Source organism: Hermetia illucens, chromosome 1 (genome assembly GCF_905115235.1).
Source record: "Hermetia illucens chromosome 1, iHerIll2.2.curated.20191125, whole genome shotgun sequence".
Taxonomy (NCBI): domain Eukaryota; kingdom Metazoa; phylum Arthropoda; class Insecta; order Diptera; family Stratiomyidae; genus Hermetia; species Hermetia illucens.
In genome coordinates, this window is record NC_051849.1 from 138,906,951 (window position 1) to 138,916,873 (window position 9,923).

Below are 9,923 nucleotides of genomic sequence, written 5' to 3' on the forward strand. Positions count from 1 at the left end.
AGTCTTGTTCATGCTATGGTATAAGAATACTTCCCAGGCGACGACATACAAATTTCAGCGGAATTAGTGGTTAGACTGAAGAAGTTCTACGATAGGAAGGTGCTGCTACTTCTCATTGGTTGCAATGTCAACGTCGAACATGGGATCTAGGCAAGCAGCGACACCAATCGAATTCAATTCATCCTTAGCAATAAAATAGAAATACATAACGTAGGGAACACGCCAACATTCAAGACCACTACCAAACAGGGGTATTAGAGATAACTCGAGGGAACACTCTGATGAGCGTCCTAATCAAGAATGGGAGGGTGTTGGATGAGCCTTCTATTTGGGATCTCAGAATAATCAGATTCGACATAAGGACAATTCGGAAGCAGATAGAATAATAAGGTACTAACCACTGAAACCAGTGAAGCGTCCACTCTATATAAAGCTAAAAGGCAAATCATCTGCCTTAAGAAAGAAGATGGGACATTTACCGAGAATGAGGAGGGCATCTGCTTCTCAGAACTCATTTCCCGGGATCCTACCACACGGCGGAAGACAACCCAGCAACAGACAGAAGGCGAGAAAAGGTGAATTGGAAAGTAGCAAAACAAGTATACTTGGAAGCTAGAATAAAATGAGCATAAAACCTTCAAACCAGTGAAATCACCCGGAGAAGATGCTATTTTGCCAGCACCACTCCACAGAGGTTTACAAATCATCCTAGAATCTCTCCTAAAAGTTGTAAGGGCAGCATAGGCTCGGGATTTATACCAAGAGCTTAGAGGTGGGCAAGAATGGTCTTTATTCGGAAAGCAGATAGTAAGGATCCTTTTCACCCTAAATCTTTCAGACCAACCTGGTGTTCGTATTTAAAACAATGGCAAAGGTCATAGACAGCTATATTAGAACCAACACGTTTATCGGGTAGGACGGCTAACCTAAACGGCCCCGTATCAGCTGACGGATGTATTACGGGGTTCCATAAAAACAAACCAAAGAAATAGCGCTGTGTGATTTTCTGGACATCGAAGGAGTTTTCGAAAACATATGGATACGGGATGCCTTGATCCGAAAGGCACTGGGAAACACCCTGATCTTCTGGATGGGCAGATTGCTAGAGAGTAGGCAAATAGATGTACCGACAGGTATGAATTCTTATGTCATGAATACTACTCAAGGTTGTTCACAGGATGAGATATTATCGCCGTTAGTGTGGAGTATGGTGGTTGATGAACTTCTAGGAGAACTAACAAACACTGCAACGCAGGGTCAGGGTTATGCTGATGACATTGTTTTAATCTGTAGAAATATCTCCATGTACTCTATGTGACAGAATCCAAACTAAACTACGAATCATCATCAGGAAGGCGGGGCTATGCATATGGTAAATCCAGCCATGGTCAATATCACGCACTAGGAAGCGAAAGTTTGATCACCTGGGAGCCATTAGGTTATATGTCACGTAGGTGAAATGAGTGACAATGATCAAATATTTCGGGAGAGATATGTTGAAAATATATGTCGAAAAGCTACAAGCGCTCTGATAGCTGACAGATCCATAGCAGGGAAAATGGGGATGCACCCCGACCATACTGTACTGGATATACACTGTAATCATAAGGATAATGGTTACTTATGGGGCGGTAACCTTGGAAGACAAAATTGAACTCAATACAATAACCAGGATGTTACACAAACATCAAAAACTGCCTTGCGTGTGTATCTGTGGGGCAATGAGGATATGTCCGACGGCATCCCTAGAGGTCCTTCTGTAATTGATTCCTCTCCTGCATATACATGTGCAAGGAAGAAAAGCGATCTTGTGAATGTCAGGGAGTACTATTGAAGTCAGAAGTTGCCTAAATCAAAAGAAGATTGATATTCTTTCTGGGCGGTACCCCAAACTACTGATAATATGACGACCAGGTTTCATTTCGATACGAAGTTTGAATTACGTTGGAGCAACAGGACAAACTGGGATAGTGTGGCAGTGACATATGGCTTAAGTCAGCAACTGATTATCTGTTATACTGACGCATCCCTTACAACAGAAGGAGAGGGCGCCGGAGTCTTTAGGGCAAGACACTTAAATTCTAGCAGGTGAACTCCAAACTGAACACGCTCGACTTGCTCAATAAGGTCTGAATACTCTGGGTTCCAAGCCACAACGGGTTTCTTCTGGTTGACTCTAAGGCTTCGTTGGCGGCTTGAGTATTAGTCAAAATAACTGTATTTCGCTTGGGCGGGATTTGATTTCATTTGCAAAGAAGTCTCCCGTATCGCCAATAATTCTGCCTGAAACTGTACGACTCGGATATGATGTATCTTTCAGTTCATTTTTAGTTCGTTGATAGAAAATACAGTGGTGTAAACTTGCATCAAATCATCGGCATTACACTTCATCCAAGTTGAGAATTTCGTATACAAATTTCTTTTGGACCTTAGACTACGCGCAGCTTTAAGCCCCTCTGACAGCAAAACCAAAATATCGCTATGACCCTAGGTCCTTGTTGTCCACCATTCTGCCTGATAGCCATGTTCCATTCCATGTTTTTTGAATATGAAGGTCGAGGGCAATGAATGCCGTAATATGTTGAATAAGTCCACTAAAGTGGCCCATATAGCTTCAGTTGTGCCCACAACTGCGGTTCTTTGAATCCTTTTAAGCTTGACCCTACTAACTTTATTTTATTAAGCCGCTAACGAGTGCTTCCTTTTTTTTGCTGGCTCCGCTAAATTTTTGACGAATTCTTGTGAAATCGTCCCCCATTCTTCTTTAATGGCTTTTTACAGCTCTTGTATGTTCATCAGAGTGGCGTTTCTATTCCGTATTCTTTTTTTAATTAATCATATGAATGCCCGATTAGATTAAGGTCTGGGTTTCCAGCTGGCTATGGCATTACCAGTACATTCACTTCCTTCAAATACCAGCGTAATAGCAGGGGTGTGCGATGAATCCCGGAAAAAGCATGATGTGGATGCAAGACCTCTTCGAGATAGTGTTGCGTAGTAAGTCTACGTAATTTGCGGTCGCTACTTGGTCCTGTGATGAAGACAAGATCCGTTTTCGTTCCTAATGGCATGCCTCCCCAGAAGATACAGGATCTGCCGCCGAACCGATTAACGACTTAAATTCAGATTTTTACCAGATTCAATAAGTACAACGATTTGAGCAGCTTGATGGCATGCCATATCCATTCTCCGGTTTCTACTGATGATGAAGTCAATACACTAATGTGAAGGCCTAGTACTAATATGCAAATGACAACTCTAAACCTGAAAAATACCATTTTTACCTCAGTAACACGTGAATTGAGTGATTAAAGGGCGTGGTCTTTGCTGGATGTTATTGTGCGGCTTTTGAAGCTCAAATGCCGATGTTTATAAATCCCATAAAATCAGAAAGATAAGGGCAAAACAACAAAATTTATATTTTCATCACTAGCCAAAATGATTAAAAAAGCTAACCTTGTTACTACCGGAACTGTGTAGTTGCTACCTGAGAAATCTAAGCCAAACCTCATCATCATCATCAACGGCTCAACAACCGGTATCCGGTCTAGTCTAGCTAAACCTAATAACCCAAATTATTATATAAATGAATATTCATTTCTATTTTGATCCATTGCTTGCAAATTTGTTGCTGTAAAAAGATCAATCCTTAAAATCATTTAAATTGAACAGTTAACTAAAGAAGTCAGAGTAAAAACCTATAACAGATTAAAAAGACGAGACATCATATTTGAGGTAGACAAAACTACCAACTACCAGGTGGTCAAAGGGCGAAGCGTGGATTAGTACCCATAATGGAGCATAAAACCTGGGAAACGTCTGCTGAACCAAACCCTATTACCACCTCCATGTGGGTAACGCGGGGAGAAGGATGGAGGCGAGTCTCCCGCGCCTACAATCGGGACAAATTGTACCAACTGGTCCTTCAGGTTGGGGTTTGGGTAGGGCTGACAACCCTACATGGAAAACAACTTGTTACGAAGCCACAACAGGAGCCTCGGACTGGACTGATAACACAACGACGAGCTCGACAGCGACAACGGAATAACGATTTGCGTATTTTCTCATGAAATGTGCGCTCCCTGTAGCTGCCAAGCAGCGAGCCGATACCCTGTCCCAATATAGCGCTGATGTAACATCGTTGCAGAAGATGCGTTGGGCAGGGGCCGGTTTCCTGGAGAAGAGTCGCATCATATATTAAGTGACCATCCAGTAAAATATGTGCTCGGAGTAGGTTTCTTAGTTAGCCAAAAAATGAAACCTGCTGTTGTCGGCTTAGAAAACATAAGGGAACGGCTATGCACTCTGCGCTTGCGAGGCAAATTTAGAAATACAATATAAGCCTCATTAACGTTCACGCCCCTACAGAGTCGGAGAAGGCTATTTTCAACGAGGCAGTAGAACGAACCCTCGAAGCCTGTCCCAGATATGACATCAAAATCATACTTGGGATTTTAACAGCCAAATAGGAACGGAGCCCGGATTCTGCCGATACTTTGGCTCCCATAGCTTACATCAAAATACAATTAGCAGTGTTACACGAAATGGTTGTTGGAGGTATCTGGTTTGCGCGGAAAACGGTCCAGAAACCTACGTGGGCTTCTTCACACGGGACCGCTTTCAACTAAATTGACCACGTGCTGATCGAACTCCGCCGCTTTTCAGCCTTGATGAAGGTCAGAACATATAGAGGGGCTAATATAGACTCGGATCACTATCTCGTTGACATGGTGCTCCAGATTCGAATAACAACACCGCCCACCATCCCCTCTTATTATCAGGTGAGAATTAACACTGAAGCTATCCACAACAGAGCCCTCCGCAAACACCATTAAGAGGGAAATGGATGCCGCAATAATCGCAGTCAACAGATGTCCTGGAGATGAAGCATCAACAAATGATCTTCACAATTACCTGAAGAACATTATCATAAATACGGCCACAAGCCTACTTGGCCCCAGCCGCAGAAAAGTGACCGTCGAGAGTCGGAGCGGCTGGTTTGACGATGAATGTAAACTAGCAACGGAAAGGAAGAATGCTGCATATCGAGTAATGTTGCATTCTCAAAGGACGCGGGCACGAGCGGAGACTTATCACGAACTCCGTCGAGCGGAAAAGCGACTTTACAGACGGAAAAAAGAAGCCTGGGAGAACCAACAGGTCTGTGAACTCGAAAAGTACAGGGAGCAACCGCATCATGCGCGGAAGTTTTACTAACAAGTCAGCAGGATGAAGCCTTACACACTTCGATGCTCATCCTGCCGATACAAAAAGGGAAATCTGATTTCCGACAGAATGGGCTTATTGGAGCAATGGGTTGAGTACTCTGATGAACTACTGAGCAACCAGAACATGGGCGAGTTGGAGGTCCCGCCAACTGAAGACGACGGACAAATTCTGCCACCACCAAGTTTAGGAGAAACAGTCCGTGCAATTCATCGGCTTAAAAATTCGAAGTCGCCAGGAACCGATGGAATTACAGCCGAATTGGTTAAATATGGAGGAGACCAGTTACACCAAGTGGTTCATCAACTTGTGCTCAAGGCGTGGGACAGCGAATCAATGCCTCACGACTGGCAAAGAGGCATTATTTGTTCCACACATAAAAAGGGAGATATCACGCAGTGCAGCAATTATTAGAGGTATCACATTGCTTAGTACCACCTATAAGATATTCTCCGGTATCTTGCAAGGTCGGATAGCCCTATAATTCCAGAATATCATTGGCCCATACCAAAGAGGTTTCATTCCAGGCAAATCAGCAACAGGTCAGATTTTTTCTCTGTAGCAAGCGATGGAAAAGCCGTTGGAATATGGACATCAGTTACACCATCTTTTCATCGACTTTGAAGCCACCTATGATAGCATAGCCAGGGTAAAACTGTACACGGCCATGAGAGAATTCGGTATCCCGACGAAATTGATAGACTGACTAGGCTGACCCTGACAAATGTGCGAGGCCAGATAAAAACAGCAGGATCACTCTCAAGACCATTCGGCATCAACAACGGTCTACGACAAGGGAACGCCCTAACATGGGTCCTCTTTAACCTGACCCAGGAGAAAGTGATCCGTGATGCTGAGGTAAATGCGAGGGGTACGATCTTTAATTTCTTAATCTCTTTAATTTTTGGCCCCCTACCTGAGAATGGACGATTCCGTAGCCTACATAACGACGAAATCTATGAGTGATATCATGACCCTCAGGTTGTGGATCCAATCCGTGTCAATAGGTTACGGTGGGCGGGTCACTTAATCCGTATGGATTAGAATGATAGCCTATAAGGGCAATATCTATGGTAGAAAAAGAAGACGAGGCAGACCCTGCTGGGATGGAGCGATGGCGTAGGCCAGGACGCCAGATAGCTTTAGGGATATCGAATTGGTGGACCGCAGTGCAAAACCGGGATGTCTGGAGTTCCCTATTAAGGCAGGCCTAGACGGGATACCGGTTGTTGCGCTGTTGATGATGAAAACTCCGCTCTCCGTACTCTCTATTCAAGATTAACAATGAGAGGAATTCGAACGAAGCAAGTGGACAACACTGGAGAAATCGTCTTTTCGGTAGCTGGGAAACTGTTTGACATCGAAACCTTCAACATTTAAAAATCTTTGGTAGGATATTTCCTGTTTCATCAAGCCTATAAGGATCATTAAATTCGCTTAATAAAGAAATACTCCAACAACTTGCGCAACGATCACTGAAACGTCGTCAACTTAATGAGAATATCAATTCCAAAATCCAGTTTTTAAGGCCTAAGAGTTGAACTATATATTAGATAGAAATAAGTGTTGAATCTGTAAGAGCTACAATAAATCCTTGCACATGCATTTACAGGGAAGGTAGGACAAATACTGTGGGATGAGAGGTTTCTATATTGTAAGCTTAAGAGAGAGAGAGATTAAGAAATAATCGAATTTTTATAATGATTATTTATATTTGGAGTGGAAAGGTGAAGATAGGTAGTGTATATTTTGGATTTAAGGGAAGTAAAATGTTGGGACTTTGATGTATAACCCTTTCCCCCATGCGGTAATTGTGCTTCTGCACGCTAGCAGGACGTACAGAATTGAAGAAAGGGACAAACGGTTCTCGAACTATCGGTGTAGAGTATTGACGAAAAGTAAAACAATTTTCGCTTTACTTACTTATTTTTCTAAAATGTATTTATTCCTATAAATTTTGTTTTAAATTCATATAAACCATCACTGCACAAGGGTGTGAGCGGAGAATAACGTACGAGCAAGACTTTCGTAATAGAAGGGGAAAAAATTGCGATGTATACCAAAAGTCGTGCGCTAGATATACACTGCCATAGTAAGGCCAAGGGGACTACGTATGGGGCGGTAATCTGAGCAGACAACGCTGAGCTCAGGCTTTCTTGTGTATCAGTTGGGTAATGAGAACAGACTACATGTTCTGCTGGAATTGATTCCTCTCCATTTGAACATACCGATCCAGACAAGGAAGGCGATCTTCAGAATGCCCGGAAGCATCAGCGAGGTGGCGAGCTGCCTAAACCGAAAGAACCTTGAGATTCTTTCTAGACTCTAAAAAGAACTACTGATACCAAGGGATAGCGTAACAGCGAGGTTTCATTTTGATAAGATGTTTGAAACATGTTGAAGAAACAAAGTAAACTGGGAGACCGTGGCGGTGACCTACGGCTTAACCCAGCAACTGATTATCTGGTACGCTAACGGATCACTCACAGCGATGAAAGTGGACGTCGGGGTGATTGGTCCAAGGAAAACGTATTTTTAGCTAACGGGTATGCACACTACTATATTCCAGACGGAAATATACGCCATAGAAAAATGTCCCTTTTTCAACCTTCAAAGGAACAATATGGGGCAGAACATTGTTTTTTTTCATTCCAAGGGGGATACGAACCCAAGCACTGATACGATTGTTTAAACCTTACCAAGGGGAACCTCCGGGTCATAGTGTGAATATCATCAAATCATTGCAAACTAAGCTAGGGACATCTACGGTCACTGTCCGCAGATTCTGTGCGGAGGATGATGAAGCCTCCATACATGTTCTGGGACAGTGCCAGGCATTTGTATAAAATACCTTGGCGAATACTTAATATCTGAAGCCATGTTGAAATATTTGGATGTAAGGAACATGTTAAAATTCCCTTAGCACTATTTTTATTCGTAATAGAGAATAGGTTGTCCAGAAAAAGAGCACAATGGCTTTAATGGCATCGTGCTCCAGTAAATGATGGCGTTAGATTCGGGAATCGCTTCGTGGATGAGACAATAAGAGAAGTATTTACATCGACTTCTGAAGAGGTTGGTTGTTCGCATTTGTTTGTATTTATGTTGCATTCACCTTTAGATTTCTGATCTAAAAAAAGCAGTTCCATGATTCAGTCCTGGGAAAATTTTCCTACTAGTTATATGATAGGGATTTCGAACGTTCCTTCAGAATATGAAACAGTTATCATTTCTGATGCTTGTAGTCTTGTTTCAATAATAAGAACCAGGAGCTCCTTCGGCTATAAAAATGTTTATTTCATGTGCGTATTTCGGAAGTTTCTTAGTCTCTCCTTCAGAACTTTAACCGATGGGAAGGGACAGATTTTGATTTTCAGCCAGATCATGTAAATGAGGCAGCGTATAATGGAAATTCAAAACTTATAATATAAAGCCTGGTTGAGTACAAAAATATGGAAGTTAATTTATATAGACAAGGAACTGATGGTCACTAAGTTGCTAAAAGAACGACTTGGTAGTCCAATCAAGGATGTTAACGTTACATCATCCACCATGATGACGAAATAACGGAGTAGAAAGAATAGAAGTACAGGCCCCAGGGCAAAAGTGTAGATTGGTACCCACGATGGAGCGTAAAACCTGAGAAACGCTTGCTAAATCAACACCAACAGCTCTGCAACCAAATCCTATTTCCACTTCCGCGTGGTGATCGTCGGGAGATTTTTTCTTAACGAACAATCACATATGAAGAACTGGTTTTCCAAGTTGTGTGTTTGGGCTGACACCTCTAAAATGAAACGATTGTTACGAATCCACCTGGATTGACTTTACGACGACGGACCCGGTTTCTTGGAGAAGAGAAATTATACTTTGTATTATAGTGGCCAACTTGTCGCAGATTTCCTAATCTGACAAAAAATGAAACCTGTTGTTATCGGCTTTAAAAACATAAGCAAACGGCTATCCATTCTGCGCTTGTAAGGTAAATTTCGAAACATAAGCCTTATTAACTGCAGAGTCGAAGAAGGACACTCTCTCTGCTTCGAGGCAGTGGCATGAAGCCTCGAAACCTGGCTCAGATAAGATATCAAAATCATGTTTGGAGATTTTAACAGCTAAGTAGGGATGAAGCCCGTATTCAGGCAATTTTTCGGCTTCTGCAAAATTAACAATGCCTACGGACCGCGGATTATTTAACTAGCAGTTTCTCTCAAAATTGTTGTTTGAAATATCTGGTTTGCGTGGATCTAGAAGTAAATAAACGGGCGCATTTTCAACCAAATGCAGCAAAGTCCGTCTGACAATCAGGTGAGAGTGAACACAAAGTCTTCCATAATAACTATAAGAGGAAAATAGATATCGCAATAACCGCAACAAGCAGACGTCCTGCTGATGAAGCATCGAGAAATGAGCTTCACAAATACCTGAAGAACTTAATCATTGGTATGCCCATATTTGGGCCCAATCACAAAAAAAAAATCGGAACGAAGGGTGATGGTAAGCTAGCAACGGAACGGAAGAACGCTCTATACAGGGTAATCCAGCAATCTCGAAAAAACGGGCATGCGCAGCGATTTATCATGAACTGCGTCGAGCCGCGGACAGGAAAGAAACAAGTCGGGAAACCGGAAGCTTGACGCTTCAGGTATAAAAGGTTTTGTGTTTCCCTATGTGAGAAGCATAACTTAGTTATCCAT